This window comes from Microcaecilia unicolor, chromosome 6 (genome assembly GCF_901765095.1).
Source record: "Microcaecilia unicolor chromosome 6, aMicUni1.1, whole genome shotgun sequence".
Taxonomy (NCBI): domain Eukaryota; kingdom Metazoa; phylum Chordata; class Amphibia; order Gymnophiona; family Siphonopidae; genus Microcaecilia; species Microcaecilia unicolor.
Genome location: NC_044036.1, coordinates 256,902,791 through 256,919,836, shown reverse-complemented (window position 1 = coordinate 256,919,836; position 17,046 = coordinate 256,902,791). Strand labels below are relative to the sequence as shown.

Below are 17,046 nucleotides of genomic sequence, written 5' to 3'. Positions count from 1 at the left end.
GCTTGACCCAGGAGGGGTGAGAGCGGAGGGCTGTGACAAAAAATTGGTTTTGTATTGCTGTTTTTAGGAGTCTGTTGGTAGCCGGCCTGGCTATTCAAAAACCTCCAAGTTGGCAACCTTAGCTAGTATTGATCACAGCTAGTGGTGTAACTCATCCCATGGCACCTCAGGCAGCTACCCTAAGACAACAATGAAAAGCAGTGAGAAAGAGGTAAAGGAACTAGATCTGGTACCAGCCTAATTAGACACGCCAACACACACAGAAGGTGTTCTCTCCACGAAAGAGCAACGAAGCAAAGCAGACAGTGGATACAAACAAGTCCTCTCTCAAGTGGTGTCTTCTGAAACAAGTTCTTATTGCAAACAATTAAACAACGTTGTTTTAATTGTTTTGCAATAAAGAACTTGTTTCAGAAGACACCACTTGAGAGAGGACTTTTTTGTATCCACTGTCTGCTTACCAGCCTAATTAGAACCACACTTCAGATAAGTGTGTGTGTGTGTGTGGGGGGGGGGGGGGGGGGGGGGGGGGGGGCAGGGAAGGAAAAACTCTTGAGCTTTCTCTGAGGCCAATATTTATTTCTGTTGCCACTGACTTATATATGAGTTCATTATGCATGAGATTTTTTTTCCCTTATTCTTAAATGTACAATTTCAAAACTGTGCAATCCTACTGACTTGCAGGATACTTTAACTTTGATTCTTTAAACTCATAGAGGGGCATAATCGAACGGGGACGACCATCTCTAAGGGCGCCCATCTCTCAGGACATCTCGGTGAAGGGGCAGGGAAACCGCTATTATCGAAACAAGATGGGCGTCTATCTTTTGTTTTGATAATATGGTCGGGGATGCCCAAATCTCAACATTTAGGTAGACCTTAGAGATGGTCGTCCCCGGTTTTCGGCGATAATGGAAACCGAGGATGCCCATCTCAAAAACAACCAAATTCAAGGCATTTGGTCATGGGAGGAGCCAGCATTCGTAGTGCACTGGTCCCCCTCACATGCCAGGACACTAATCAGGCACCCTAGGGGCACTGCAGTGGACTTCACAAATGCTCCCAGGTGCATAGCTCCCTTACCTTCGGTGCTGAGCCCACCAAACCTCCCCCCACACCCACTCCCCACAACTGTATACCACTACTATAGCCCTAAGGGGTGACGGGTTGACACCTACATGTGGGTACAGTGGGTTGTGGTGGTTTTGAAGGGCTCACATTTACCAGCACAAGTGTAACAGGTAGGGGGGGTATGGGCCTGGGTCTCAGCCTGCCTGAAGTGCACTGCACCCACTAAAACTGCTCCAGGACCTGCATATTGCTGTAATGGAGCTGGGTGTATGGACATTTGAGGGCTGGCATATAGGCTGGCAAAAAATTATTATTTCTTTTTAGGGTGGGAGGGGGTTGGTGACCACTGGGGGAGTTAAGGGGAGGTCACTCCCTGATTCCCTCCAGTGGTCAGTTCGGAGCACCTTGTGAGGCTTGGTCTTGGGAAAAAATGGACCAAGGTAAAGTCAACAAATGCTCGTGAGGGGACACCCTTCTTTTTTCCATTATCGGCCGGAGGGACGCTGATCTCTTAAGCATTCGCCCCAGTCCGCCTTCGCTACGCCCCCCGTGAACTTTGGTCATCCCCCGCACACAGACTGCAGTTGAAGATGCCCAAATCAGCTCAATATTTGATTTGGGCGACCCTAAAGAGAAGGACGCCCATATTTCCCATGTTTTGGCGGAAGATGGGTGCAGCTTCGTCTTTCGAAAATGCCCCTGATAGCCTCCTCTGACATTGTGTTTTAACCCCACTTCATATTTCTCCATTTATTGCACAGTGAGATGACCTATTGCAGACTTTAAAAAAAAAAATATTTGGTGTAATCTGGTTCCCCTCTTGGGTGGATACAAACTCTGAGGTGTGCTCATGCTAACAGCAAAGCAATAGGAATGAGATGCCAGAGGTGCCACTGGAAATGCTGGAGATTCAGGGCCACCTGGGAAGTGTGGGGTCCCCTTTTGAAAATCTAAGGGCAGGAGGGTGTGGAGCCCCCTCTGAAGACATAGACAATGAGAGCACTGGATCTTACCACTAAAAAGCTCATGGCCCAACCATCTGTTTCCAAAATTTTCAAGTCTATGTGCTACAATAGTTATAGATAGAGTAGCATATTGAATTTAAAATCTGCTGGTTGGCTTTTAAGGCTTATTACAAACTTTAATAAAGAGGAGTGAAGTAAATATATACCAAAAACCAAAAAACTTCACTAATCAAGTGTTCAGCATATACACAGTTCTTTGAACACTTGATTAGTGAAGTTTTTTGGTTGGCTTTAGGCCTTACGGGGTGACTTAGATTATCTTGTTTGTTTGTTTGTTTGTTTGAGACTTCTCATGCATGTTGGAAGTCTCCCTTTCTAAAAGTTGTGTGACCCTAGGTTCCAGTTATCACCTAGATGGCTGCCTAGAACACGTCCCATGGCATGGAATCAGATACATAAATGAATTTATTTTTTTTTATGAACCAATGTTGGACTGGAAAAACAGTTCAGACTTTAAAATCTCTACTCATTAACTCAGTCAATCCCAATAAAGTTGGTCTGAATCATGATTTTTACTAAAATATCTGAACGTCAGTTATAACTTCATCAGTGGCAACAGCAACATATATGTAGCAAAAAAGATTTACATATTGTTACAGACGTCACTCTTTTGTATCAGCAATACTGTACTCTTTAACTCCTATATCTTACAACTTAGGAAGGCAAGGTCAAACATCAGCTTCTTCTTGTCCTACTGCCAGGTGCAGATTGCATTATCAATTCACTTTAATGTTGATATCACTCACAGTTTGCAGGCAGCTGTGAGACTCTGGACTCTGAGCTCATAGAGGTCTGAGATCAGAAACCCCTGCGCCTGTTCCGAACAGTACCGTAAAAATACCACCGGAACAGCGCAGGGAATGAACTCCCTAATGATCAACTCTAACGACTTGCAAATTTTAGCGCAGTCATAGCATTGATCATGAGGAGATTTTTGTAGCATTAAGGGGAGGATTGTGCGTGGGCGTGCGCTCAAGAGTATGTCCAGGCACAATCTTCCCGCAGGTTTGATAGGTCAAGATTTCTCCTCTGGGAGAAAAGCCTGGACCTGTTCAAAGCCCTGGTGGTCCAGTGGACCCTAGACCCCCTACCCTCCAAACATGTAAAGGCCTGGAGGTCCCCCAGACCCCCATACACATCCCCCCCCCCCCCAAAAAAAAAGTGGTCCAGTGGGACTTTTAGCCAGGATGAAGAGCTCCCCCGCCACCAAAAGCTAGCCCTGGTGGTCTAACAGTGCCCCCCACCTTGAAGAAAGGAGGAGAGACCTGCCGGGCACCCCCTCAAAATGGCAGCACCCTGCCCAGTGCATCCTGGGATGCACTGGGTGGAGCTTAACTACTTCCTTTACATGGTAGACACTGTGGGGCATCTGGGCGGGTTTTGCCAGCCTGCCCGTTGTCTGGGTTTGTGGACGAACAGGCAGGCTGGCGGCGGTGGGCCTCAGGGGGTGTCCTATCCTCCCCCTCCTTTACCTTAGTATCATGCCCTGGTGGTCTAGTGGCCTCTTCAGGGCAGGAAAGAGTCCCCTCTTTCCTGCCCGGTGTGGCTGCAGACCTGTCTTGCTCCTGGTGCTGCTTCAATATGGCTGCCGTGAGTTCAAGTGGTAGCCTCGCGAGACTTCCATAGAAGTCTTGCATGGTCACTGCTTGAACTCTTGCAGTCATTTTGAAGTGGTGCCAGGAGCAAGACAGGTCTACAGCCATGCCAGACAGGAAAGAGGGTGCTCTTTCCTGTCCCGAGGAGGACACTAGACCACAAGGGCAATACAATAAGGTACAGGAGGGGAGGGGAAGGGTAGTGAATGGTCCTGGACTGGATTTATGTGAGTGGAGGGAGGCTGAAAATTGGGGAGGAGATATACACGGTGGGGGGGAGAGAGGGAATTTGGCTTTCTTGAGGGGGGTTAAGTGACAGGAGGCGGGGGGTGTGTGACGGGGGGGGGGGGGGGGGGCGGGGTGTGACAGGGGCAGGGCGGGGTGATGTTTTGTATCCTCTTTTTTCTTAGAGCAAATATGGTAATCCTAATTGGGATCCTATTAGATGTACCGGAACCCTTTAGGTTTCCTGCCAAGCTAATAAGGAATGATGCTATTCTTCAGCCTTAAGATGTTCCTGAATCACAAAAGTTGTGGCCAAGGTGCTTCTTTGTTGTTAATAATAATTCTCTGTTCTCCTGTCTGTGAGTAGAGGAAAATCAAAGGGGCCATCAACTTCACACATCCAAACAGAGGTTAGCAACTTTATAGGTTCTGTTTCCTGTACTTCAGTATCACTCTTAATGCCTATTGGTCTGGGCGGCACAGAAAAGGTTCAATATTTCTGAGGCCTACATTGATGAGGCTTGGCTGGAAGGCTCTCCCTAGCAGATTGAAGATCAAGGGACAGGAAGTGTAAAACTTTTGTTTCTACCACTTTCCTGCAATTTCCAGTTTTCTCTGGAAAGTCAGAAAGTTCACCTGTAGGATGCTAGTCTGCCTACTTACAAGGAAAGTTAGCCAGAGGCAGTGGTGTGCTGGAGCTGGCTCGCACCGGCTCGCCAGAGCCGTTTGTTATTTTTTGAAGAATTTTGTTAAACTTTAACAACTGGCTCCCAAAATTTGGGCTGGGGTGGCTCAGGTCCCTTCCTGGCAGCATCAGCTCCAGCTGCCCTGTGGCTGGACATCTCACTCCGAGTCTGACCCTTGCAGCAAAACAAAAAAGAACATGAAATTGTGCGTGGGGTCGTAGCCCTGCATGTGCCGCTGCTGTCTCCCTGCCTCCTCCCTCTCCAAAACAGGAAGTTACATCCTGAGGGGAGGGAAGAGGAAGGAAGCTGGCAACAGCGCGTGCAGGGCTACGACCCCGCGCACGGTTTCATATTGGTTTTTTTTTTGTTTTGCCTGCCGCAAGCATGAGGATCGCAGCTCAAGGTTCTTGCTTCAGGCCACCAAAGTACCGGCCCGGGAGAAGAAAGGAAGCCAGCAACAGTGAATGCAGGGCTGCAGCTCAAAGAGGTTAGATTGAGAACAGAAGACATATTGTCAAGATTCCTCAGAGGTTTGTCTCTTTCCCCTACCCCGCGCAGCCATCGTCTCAAACAAAGCAAACAGTCCTTTGAGCTGCTGCATCCATGTTGTCGTTCTTTAATGTTGGTAGCATATTTATTTAATCTCGCTTATATGTTCAAACATGCCAGCTTTTCATAGGTAGAGTAGTAAATTGTTATAAATCGTAATTAGTGTGTCATTTAGAGGAGGGGCTGCTTATAGGGATACTGTAGCATGTGTTGTATTCATGCAGAGATTTTTGTTTTCTCCTGGAAAGAGCCACTAAAACAGATATCATATTATGAGAATCAAGTGCTCAACATCCAGAATTTCTGTCTATTTATTTACTTACTTTAAGTTATTTATGACATTTATATTCCCACATTAAACATGAATTAGGTTGAAACCTGGGAGCATTTAAAATCTTTTTTTTTTCCTGTGCCTAGATCAAAAGAGAAAGATAGTTGGCATCCCTGCCAGCATAGGTATGCCTTGCATGCTCGCATGGGGGGGCGGAAGGGAGAGTGAAGAGTGTGTTGCCCTCCAATCCACCTTGGTCTCCCCCCCCCCCCCCCCCCCACCCACACACACATTGTACAGCTGGCTATGCCGGGAGAAAGAGCGTGTTGTTAAAAAGTTTCCAGCACTCCACTGACCAGAGGGTTTTATCCTACCTACAAGGGAGATTAGTCACAGGGTTTTATCCTATTGGTAGACTATGATAGAAGCACTGAGAATTCAGTCAAATGGTCCTCACTGCTGAACTCCTCAGGCTGCTACATTTGCAAAACCTACTCAAACTCCTTCTGCCTTTTCAGTGGCTGCACTTTGACTATGCATTAGCTGTCTTTACATATGAGGATGAAGTGTGATTTTAAACTATATAAAATAGACTTTTTCTTTTTTTGATGATGCTTTCTAATAATTTTAAAAGTAAGATAAAATTGCATTGCTTGTCAACATATTTGTTTAATTATGCATGTTATTCTGGAAATCACATGGGATGACTTCGGTCAGGCTTACAGTCAACAAAAGTTTTAAATAAAATATTTTCCAACACAAGTTCAAACTTGTGCCTTTCTAATGGATAAGTTGCATGGCACAGGTCCCATGGGCCTCTGTCTGGAGATAACTGTGCCAATCTTACTGCCATGTCCTTCTAAATCTGGACTGTAAAGGCAAGGTAAGCATTTATGATTTCTGCAATCTCCTGCCTGGTCTAATTCTGACAGCTCCCACTATGAAATGCATTGGAAAAAAATAATTGACAAAAACCATCACTGGTTCACTTATGTGCCATAACATGAAGCCAAGTGCTTATCCTACTATAGTGATGCATTTACCCAATTCCCACACTCTGCTCAGCATTATTTAATGTTGAGTGCCATAAATATATTTCATTTTCTATCAGGCAGCATAGAAATTAGATGAGGCTCCCCACCGCGCAGGCTGTAGCATTAGTTTGAACACATTCTGTAAAAAGGGCAAAAGTTAAATGCCTCTTTATTTATTAAACATGTTTATCTAAGGTGGTTTAGAAAGATCGGAGGAAAGCACCATTGCCTCTGGGACTGTTTTCAGATATATATTTGGGCACCTACTGATTCCTCAGAATGTTATTAAGTGAGTGGTGCTGACAAAGTGGACCATTTGCAGCTATATTGTATGTTTCCTATATAAAATTTGATTGGGAGAGGGGGACCGACCTTCTGATTTTGAGTCCTTTATCTTACTATTCCACCTTGGCAAGTGCTATCTCTCACTGTTGGATTATGCAAGAGGAAAGATGGTGAAACAAATTTTTAAATTTTTATTTTACTTTGTGTTTTCAAAATAATATTAATAATAAAGATGAGCTAAGATAGCAATTGACAATTGTCATAATAATATAAGAACATAAGAGTAGCCATACTGGGTCAGACCAATGGTCCATCTAGCCTAGTATTCTGTTTTCTAAACAGTGGCCAAGCCAGGTCACAAGTACCTGGCAGAAACCCTGTCTTTTTGCAGCATACTGAATGCAAGGGAAATTGTAAATTCTTTTCACTCACCAGAATGGCATCACTTTTTATTTATTTATTTATTTATTTATTTATTTATCTATCTCCTGTTAATGTATAAACTGAACTGTAATCATAGGAAGTAAAACGAATACTGTCTACCATCCACCTTACACCAACATACAAAAGCAACATAAAAACAAAACTTATGCTTTAATTTTAACTAGTTAACCAAACTCCCTGAACTGACTTTTCCTTCACAAACCAAAATTTCTGCAGAAAAGATTAAGAAAGGGATATTTGCTCTTGTTCTTAGCCTCAGTCCAGGGGCGTAGCCAGAAACCTAATTTTGAGCAGGCCCCCTCTGCCACCCCACCCAGCATCTCTCTCTACCACTCCCAGATGATCACTCCCCTGGCCCCCAATCCCCCCCCCCCCCGACCCAGTACCTTTAAATCCTTTAGGGGTCCTTTTACTAAGCTGTGGTAAAAGGAGACCTGCTCTAGCATCAGTGCATGTTTTTCACGTGCGCTGAGGTCCTCTGTTACCGCAGTGGGTAAAAGGCTGTCTTTTTTTAGGAAAAGAAATGGCTGTGTGGTAAGTGAACACTTACCATGCTGCCATCTTGGAGGGTGGGAGGCCTCACCACCACCCATTGAGTAACTAGGCACCGGCAGTAACTAGGCAGTGTACGGTGCTACCCGATTACAGCCAGTTAAGTTGCGGAGCTACAAAAATAGGAGGGTAATAGCAGGAGAGCAGACTAAATGAACGATTAGAAGGAGTACATAAGTACATAAGCATCGCCATGCTGGGACAGACCAAGGGTCCATCGAGTCCAGCACCCTGTCACCGACAGCGACCAAAAGAACAAGCAATTTGTCCCACCCATCCTAGAAATACTGTATTATTCCCTAGTCCATTCAATAACATCCTATGGCTTTTTCTCCAGAAAGCCGTCCAACCATTTTTTGAAGTCCGCTAAGGTAACTGCCTTAACCACCTTTTCCAGCAGTGAATTCCAGAGTTTAACTACGCATTGAGTGAAGAAGAATTTCCTCTGATTCGTTTTAAATTTACCACACTGCAGCTTCATCGCATGCCCCCTTGTCCTAGTATTTTTGGAAAGCGTAAACAGACGCTCCACATTGACCCATTCCATTCCACTCATTATTTTATAGACCTCTATCATATCTCCCCTCAGCCGCTTTTTCTCCAAGCTGAAGAGCCCCAGCCTCTTTAGCCTATCCGGATAGGGAAGTCGTCCCGTCCGCTGTATCATCTTTGTCGCCCTTCTCTGCACCTTTTCCAATTCAACTATGTCTTTTTTGAGGTGCGGCAACCAGAATTGAACACAATACTTGAGGTGCGGTCGCACCATGGAGCGATACAACCGCAGAATAATATCCTTATTTTTGTTTTCTATCCCTTTCCTAATGATACCCAACATTCTATTTGCTTTCCTAGCTGCAGCAGCACATTGAGCAGAAGTTTTCAACGTATCATCAATGACGACACCTAGATCCCTTTTTCGGTCCGTGACTCCCAACGCTGAACCTTGCATGACGTAGTTATAGTTTGGGTTCCTCTTTCCCACATGCATCACTTTGCACTTGTTCACATTAAATGTCATCTGCCATTTAGACGCCCAGTCTCCCAGTCTCGTAAGGTCCTCTTGTAGTTTTTCACAATCTTCCTGCGATTTGACTACTTTGAATAACTTTGTGTCATCGGCAAATTTGATTACCTCACTAGTTACCCCCATCTCTAGGTCATTTATGAATATGTTAAAAAGCAGAGGTCCCAGCACCGATCCCTAAGGGACCCCGCTAACTACCCTTCTCCATTGCGAATATTGACCTTTTAATCCTACTCTCTGTTTCCTATCTTTTAACCAGTTTTTAATCCACAGTAAGACACTACCTCCGATCCCATGACCCTCTAATTTCCTCTGTAGTCTTTCATGAGGGACCTTATCAAGCGCCTTCTGAAAATCTAGATACACAATATCAACCGGCTCACCTTTGTCCACATGTTTGTTTACCCCTTCAAAGAAATGCAGCAGATTGGTGAGGCAAGACTTCCCTTCACTAAATCCACGTTGACTTTGTCCCATTAATCCATGCTTTTGAATGTGCTCTGTAATTTTGTTCTTGATTATAGTGTCTACCATTTTGCCCGGCACCGACGTCAGATTCACCGGTCTATAATTTCCCAGGTCTCTTCTGGAAACTTTTTTTAAATATCGGTGTTACACTGGCCACCCTCCAATCTTCCGGTAGCACGCTCAATTTTAAGGATAAATTACAAATCAATAACAGTAGCTCTGCCAGCTCAGTTTTTAGTTCTATCAGTACCCTAGGGTGAATACCATCCAGTCCAGAAGATTTGCTACTCTTCAGTTTGCAGAACTGCTCCATTACGTCTTCCAGATTTACAGATATTTCAATAAATTTTTCCGACTCTTCAGCTTCAAATACCCTGTCCGGCATTGGTATCCCACCCAAATCTTCCTCGGTGAAGACCAAAGCAAAGAACTCATTTAGTTTTTCTGCTATTTCTTTGTCTTCCTTGATCGCCCCTTTGACACCGTCATCCAGCGGAGGGGGAACTTGTTTCTTCCGTTCTATTGAAGCACTTACCACTGTGTTTCACCATTATGGCTGCTTCAACAGGAACATCATTTTTCAGATATCATACATAGCATTATACACACCCATATTACAGAAGAATGATGTTCCTGCTGAAGTAGCCATGATGGCGAAACATGGTGCTATGTCAAAAATACATGAAGCTTGCTTCCAGTTCAGCTGAAATATTTTTTTGTGCTTCATGATTTGCCTATTTAAAAAAAAAAAAATTAACAAGTTCTTCATTCAGTCAAGAAAAGATATAAAAGAGAAAATGCTAACAAGAAGGTACAACCCACTCCATTGGTAACAGCAAACAATCTTAGGCACAACGTAACTGTAAGGCTTACTAAGCAATACAGATAGCCAAGCATGAAGACAGACTTTCTTTATATTATTACTCCAATTTAAGTTATCACCCCTGCCCCCAATACCCCTGCAATTATCAAAGAACAAGTTAACAAACTGCACAAAATAAAAAGTTTACTCAAAGATATGCAATTATGTAAAGCTTTCAAATTAGAATACTGGCAATTCTGAGTTTATAAATGACTGTGGATATGTGCATTTGTTGTACGTGGTTTAAAATGTTGTGTTTTTTGGAGAAGAGGGATGAGGTACGTGATTATATATAACATCAAGGATTGTCCCTCTTGGAATATGTATTATCAATTTATGAAAACCTTCTTTTCACTATATCTTTTTGAATTGTGATTTTATATGTCATGTTTTTGTGCTATGTAAACTTGTTTGCTTAGGCTTTTCATCAGAATAACTCCAATCATTTTATATAACTTTTCTAAGTTATATTTGTGTGCTTTTTAAATAGATTTTGTGGACAGCATGTGCTGACATGAAATGCATTTCTTTTTATTGAAGCATCTTTCAAAATACCAAGTGATACATGTTCAGGAAACCTCTCGAGTTTAGCGACCTTCAGCTTGATGAAAAAGATTAATTTCTGTGGATCTAAACAGAATCCTTAGTATATAACCAGAATCCATCTAGTTGAAACTGAACAGAAAAATCTGTGTGTTTATTTACCACTTAAGTCTCCTATCCTTGAACAAAGGTCTAGCTGGCAAACAATGAAATAAAACTAAGCAGTATTACAACTTACATTACACACAAAATATACAATTAAAAATTTAAAAGGAGCACAATACAATAAAATGAAATCACCTTAGGACATATATAAGAGCATCTTCTATTGCTTTTCTCTCTTTGAAATTCTTAGGTTTATCATAAATCTCAGATGGATGTCCAGTTTATGTAGACTTTGGGGAAGGGCATCCAGAAAATTGTTTATGTGTTTTTCTTTTTGGTTAAAAATGTGCAATATGCACACATATCCCCAGATTCTATATAAGGCATAGTAAGTTGTATGTGTTAAATTGGGTGTGCACCCAATTTATGTGTGTAAGTTAATTGAGTAACAAGCCAATCAGCAGTGATAATTGGATGATAATTATCAGCAGTAGTTGGCAGTAATTGGAATTTACATGAACATCTTTTTAGGCATATTCTAAAAGAGGCGTATGTAAATTCTAGCGTGTGTAGTTGAAAAGGGGGTGTGGGTATGGGAGGAGTGTGGACGTGTTGGGGCGTTCCTTAAATGTACATGCGTGGTTATAGAATTCGGGGGAAGCACACCTAATTTAGGCGCAGAAGTTTGCACCAGGTTTTCAGTGGCGTAAATGGCCACGCCTAAATGTAGGCGCATTCCCCAGCCCTATGCACTATTCTATAAATCATGTCTAACTTTAGGTGCAGTTTATAGAATAACGCTAAGCGTTATTTTTGGATGTGTCTATTTTGTAGATGCTATTTACAGAATCTGGCCTAGAGCACACAGTTTTCGTAGTGTGTACTATGATAGTGTACACTCTTTCTCAATAAGGCATGCATGTACGAACTATTGCATGTGCTAACAGGAAAGAGCATGCACTATCCCCTGGATTCTACATTTGGTGCCCAAATTTGGGTACCTAAATTTGGGCATGATCCCAAGATGCATGCACAACTTAATGGCGAATGAGCTGTTAATGAGCATAATTTCCTGCTAACAGCCAAGTATTGATGTTAATTTGCACTAATTAAGATTTGTGCTTGCATCTGGCTGCGCACTGTTCTGTAATGCTTGGCACCCAAATTCCATATTATGCAACTCAAAAGGGGGCATGGCCATGGGAAGTACATAGGTGTGTCAGGGGCATTTCAAAAAGATACACGTGTTGTTACAGAATTATGGGTCAGCATGCCCAACGTGGGTGCCACCATTTATTTCAGGTATCAGCAGACAGATGTCTGGTGCCCAAAGTTAGGGTGCGGGAATCAGCACCAAAAGAAATTCTATAAAATTCTTCTAAAGCAGAGGAATCGAAAATGTCTACATCTATAACACCATCCCCACTATCATCTATGAATGAAGAAGGCCATCTAGTCCATTGGCAAAGTAGAAGTCAGTCAAAGAGAAGCTAGAGGTTTTTGTATCTAAATAGTGTTATACCTTTAGTAAGTAATACTTTATAGGGTTGCAGATACTGGAATTTTACTAATAAAGGTACTGTGCTCTGGTATAACAGGCCTTGTGGTGTAATCAGTAGGTCATCTGCATAATGTGCCTACAACCTAAATGTAAATCCCACACTGGGCCTCTGGTCAACTGAGCCATCCATCCATGTTCAGTCAGTAAATGAGTATCTGGGGATAAAAATGACTGGGGAAGGCAACTGCAGGTCATCCCACTAAATGTTTGCCAAGGAACTCACGTAAGTGGCAGCCATTATAAGTTGTTCACAACTTGTGTACAGAGAACTAACTTTCCTTTTTAATTTTTCTGGTATACCATTGTACTTTTCCTCTGCAGTCATTTTTCATTTTCCTGCCCAATTACTTTGATCTTTACATGATTTTCTACCAATGCCGGCTGGTTCATATTCCCAGCTTGAATCATCTAGACATAATTCTTTTTCTTTATTGTCCCAGCCCTTTGGAACTTGCATGCTCTTTCATTGTAGGCAGAACTCTCTTTATAGTCACCTTTCTCACGTGTGCAGCTTAGTCATAGAGACTACCATCTGCTTAACTATCTGCTTACCAAGTTTTCAAATGCTGGTCTGCCCAGTCTGCTCTGCATTTTGTATCTCCTACCTTGGTTGTGACCTACTACCTCCCTACTTTGACTTCTCTGTCTGTCGTCATCTTCTTTCCACTGTCATATATTTTGACGCAGTTCCTTCCTTTCTCACATCTTATTTTCGATTATACACTACTCCATTCTGTTGCTGGGGGTAAAAGGCAGTAAAACAAATGACAATAAACATAAACATTTTATGTGAAGCTTGGAGGAGGAGGAGGAGAGAGATTCAATATGCTAAAAGTTGAATGTCCCTGCCATAGATTTTCCTCGATTCTGATACCAGTATTACATATGGACAGGTAATAGGGATTTATCTATCAACTGTACTCTGATGCTAGACCAAGTCAAGACCACAAGGCAGGGTCTATGTAGGTTTCCTATCTGGGAAAATCAGGCACTTGTAGAATACAAAGCATGGACATGAAACATTATCACTACAGCTGCCTAACGTACCTTCTACCATACAGCCAAGGTTTTCCTCTGTGTAGCTGTTTGCTCACAGCATGCAACCTGAACTGCATTTGTTTTATTTTCTTGTGTATTGCACAATGTGACAGGTGTTTTAAGTTGCTGTTTTTCCGTTTGCTGTTATGACGTTTGACATTTCACTCTGTCTACTGTGAAGCACTTGATATCTCTTTGTAAGGTATTACTGTAAATATAAAATGTAAGGCTGTGCTTTTAGAGGAAACAAGAAGGTAATTAATTCCTTACTTTTTTTTTTTAATGGAACGCTATTTGTTTTATTATTTTTAGTACAGTGTCCTGGCTGAACTGTGCTTTTAAAGTCAAGGGATAGTAGATGGAAGGGATGGGCAGACTGGATAGGCCATATGTTTTTTTAAAATCTGCCTTCATTTTTCTCTTTTTCTAAGAAAATGGGGGGGGGGGGGCCTTGGCCCCTCCCTACAGTTCTTTTCTACAGGCCAATGCTCAGAACTTCTGTGGTAAGCCGACAGCGCAGGAACCTAGCTCGCCAATGCTCAAGGAAATGGTATTCAAATTATATGTGTGCTGTAAAAGTGAATGCAAGGGGAAACATGCTTGGCAATGTGCAGAAGAGTTTTGCAGTAAGCTCAGCTTCTGTGTACATGCGCATGGCAAACCCAAAAGTGTAGCACACATTGGCATCTGTTTTCTGTGTCTGTAAATATAAGTGGTTTCAATTTAAAAAAAAAAACTTAGGAACATTAATATTTAAACGCTAGGAAACAGGCGCCGATGTGTTTTTCACTTTTGGGTTTGCTCTGACTCGCACAAATTTGTTTTCCTCACTACCAGCGCTTAGGGGCTTAGCACAGGCTTCCTTCTGCTATTCCAAATTAAATAAAACTGTAAGATTTAAGAGAGAATCATGAGAATACCCTAATGCCTGCTCCAAGCTGGCATTATTTTATCAGCGGTAAAACAGCTTTGTTGTGTACACTGTTCTCTGAGCATTGGGCAGGAATAGGAAATGTCCTCATTAACATTGGTTTGACTGCATTAGCAAACTATTTGCGCTAATTTTATTTATTTATCTATTTATTTATTTGCATTTGGATCCCACATTTTCCCACCTATTTGCAGGCTCAGTGTGGCTTACATAGTTTTGTTAACATTGTCATTACAGGATAACAGATACATTAGTATTGTGCAGAGATTAATTAAGGGAAGAAAGAGAAAGGAAGGGAATGATTAGGGTAATTATAGTAGGTGGGCTTTCTTAACTGAGTGGGGGTTGTAAGGTGGATTAGTGTGGCCTATCGTTCTCATTGTATGCCTTGTTGAAGAGATATGTCTTCAGAGATTTGCGAAAGATAGTTGTTTTGTCGAATATTCTCAGGTCTGTAGGCAATGCATTCCATAATTGTGTGCTTATATATGAGAAGGTAGTAGCATGCATCGCTTGTATTTCAGTCCTTTACAACTGGGGAAGTGTAGGTTCGAAATTTTGCGGGATGATCTTGTGGTGTTTCTTGGAGGTAGGTCCACAAGGTTTAGCATGTAGATTGGGGCGTCTGCGTAAATGATTTTGTGTACAATCATGCAGATCTTGAACGTAATGCGTTCTCTAAGTGGGAGCCAGTGGAGCTTCTCTCTTAAGGGTTTTGCACTTTCATATTTAGTTTTTCCAAATATGAGTCTGGCGGCGGTATTCTGGGCAGTTTGTAGTTTTTTGATAGTCTGTTCTTTGCAGCCCGCGTATAGTGCGTTGCAGTAGTCCAGATGACTTATTACCATTGATTATACCAGGGTACGGAAGATGTATCTCGGGAAGAAAGGTTTTACTCTTTTAAGTTTCCACATGGAGTAGAACATCCTTTTCGTCGTGTTTTTCACGTGGGCATCGAGAGTGAGGTTTCGATCAATGGTGACTCCAAGAATTTTCAAGCTTTGTAAGACAGGAAGAGAACAGTATGGTGTGATTATGGTGGAGAAGTGTTTTGTGTTATGTTGTGAGGTGAGTACAAGACATTGTGTTTTTTCTGCATTAAGTTTCAGTTGGAATGCATCTGCCCAGGTGTGCATTATTTGGAGGCTTTGGTTGATCTCGTTTGTGATTTCATTTAGATCATGTTTGAACGGGATGTAGATTGTGACGTCATCTGCATATATGTAGGGGTTGAGGTTTTGATTGGCTAGCAGTTTGGCTAATGGTATCATCAACAGGTTGAATAAGGTTGGCGAGAGAGGGATCCTTGGGGGACTCCACATTCAGGTATCCACGGGGTGATCTGTCCGCGTTCGTTGTTACTTGGTATGATCTTGTGGTCAGGAATCCTTTGAACCATTTGAGAACTGTGCCTCCTATTCCGAAGTATTCTAGTATATGTAATATTATTTCATGATTAACCATGTCAAAGGCACTGGACATGTCGAATTGTAGGAGGAGTATGTTGTTACCAGTTGCAATTGCTTGTTTAAATGAATTCATTGCGGACACTAGAACAGTTTTGGTGTTGTGATTTGACCGAAATCCTGATTGAGATTCGTGCAAAATTGAGTGTTTATTTAGGTATTCAGTAAGTTGTTTCATCACTATGTCTTCCATAAGTTTAGTTATAAGTGGAATAGATGCTACTGGGCGATAGTTGGTTAGGTCCATTGTGCTTTTCTTAGCATCTTTTGGTAGCGGAGTAAGTAGGATGTTTCCTTTATCCGTGGGAAAGAGTCCATTTTGAAGCCTGTAATTTACGTGGTTTGTGAGGTCTGTTTTGAAATGTTTGGGTGCGGATCTTATTAGACTATTAGGGCAAATGCGATTTGGCGTATTTTGCTAATCCTTGGCACGCTTGTTGTCTTCATGCTAGAGCCTCTGAGCATTCTGCGCTCACTAATATGGGTTCTAGTTCGGCACTAAATGACTTTAGCGCCCACGTTTGGTTATGAGCTTTGGCCTATTACACTGCAAACATTTCATCTTAATTCATCTGAGGTGGAAAAGGGAGAAGGGGCAAGAGTGGTTGGGGTAAAATGCAGTAGCAGTTTTGGTACATATGCATATATTAGTGTTAATTTTCTATAAAGCTTCTAGATATGTGTGGTGCTGTACATATACACACGAGATTATCTCTGCTTCAAAGAGCTTATCTAATCAATCCCATAATGAATCAGTTAAGCCATTAATCCTTTCAGTATATGTCTATCTTATTTAAAGAGAGACCCGCTAATGATTATAGCTTTTTTGCACTATAAATGCCTTCATTGCAGAGATGACTGCATGCTGTTCTTTATAAAACATGTTGGGTCATAGCTGAGTGAAGGCTGAGACTCTATGTAATACAGGGATATCAACAGACCTGGATTTCATGAGACCTGCAATGAATATGGGGTTGTTGGCTCTAGTATATAATAATTTTACATATTCAATGCTATAATAGGCTATTTGCCTGTACATTTTTAATGTTGTTTGTATATTGATAGACTTTTGATATTTGTACTGCTTTATGGCATTATTGATTGAGTGCTGTTTTGAGACTTTATATTGTAAAACAGGCAACTGAATGAAACTTTATTTTGAGTGTGCTGGAAACCAAGCCTTATGGTGACCTTTGATGAATAAGAATTTGATGCCCCTGGTGTAAAAAGCTAAAAATTGTGGTTCTTTATATATAAAGATTGCAGTTTTGTGTCGTCTTAAGGTATATAGGGCCAGATTCTATATAAGGC

The 17,046-nt window shown here is 42.0% G+C and overlaps 1 protein-coding gene across 1 annotated transcript in view; it reads left to right on the top strand.

Moving 5' to 3' along the window:
- Positions 1-17,046, top strand: part of ASTN2 (astrotactin 2) — a 1,362,231-nt gene that overhangs the window by 460,064 nt on the left and 885,121 nt on the right. The window lies entirely within an intron of this gene.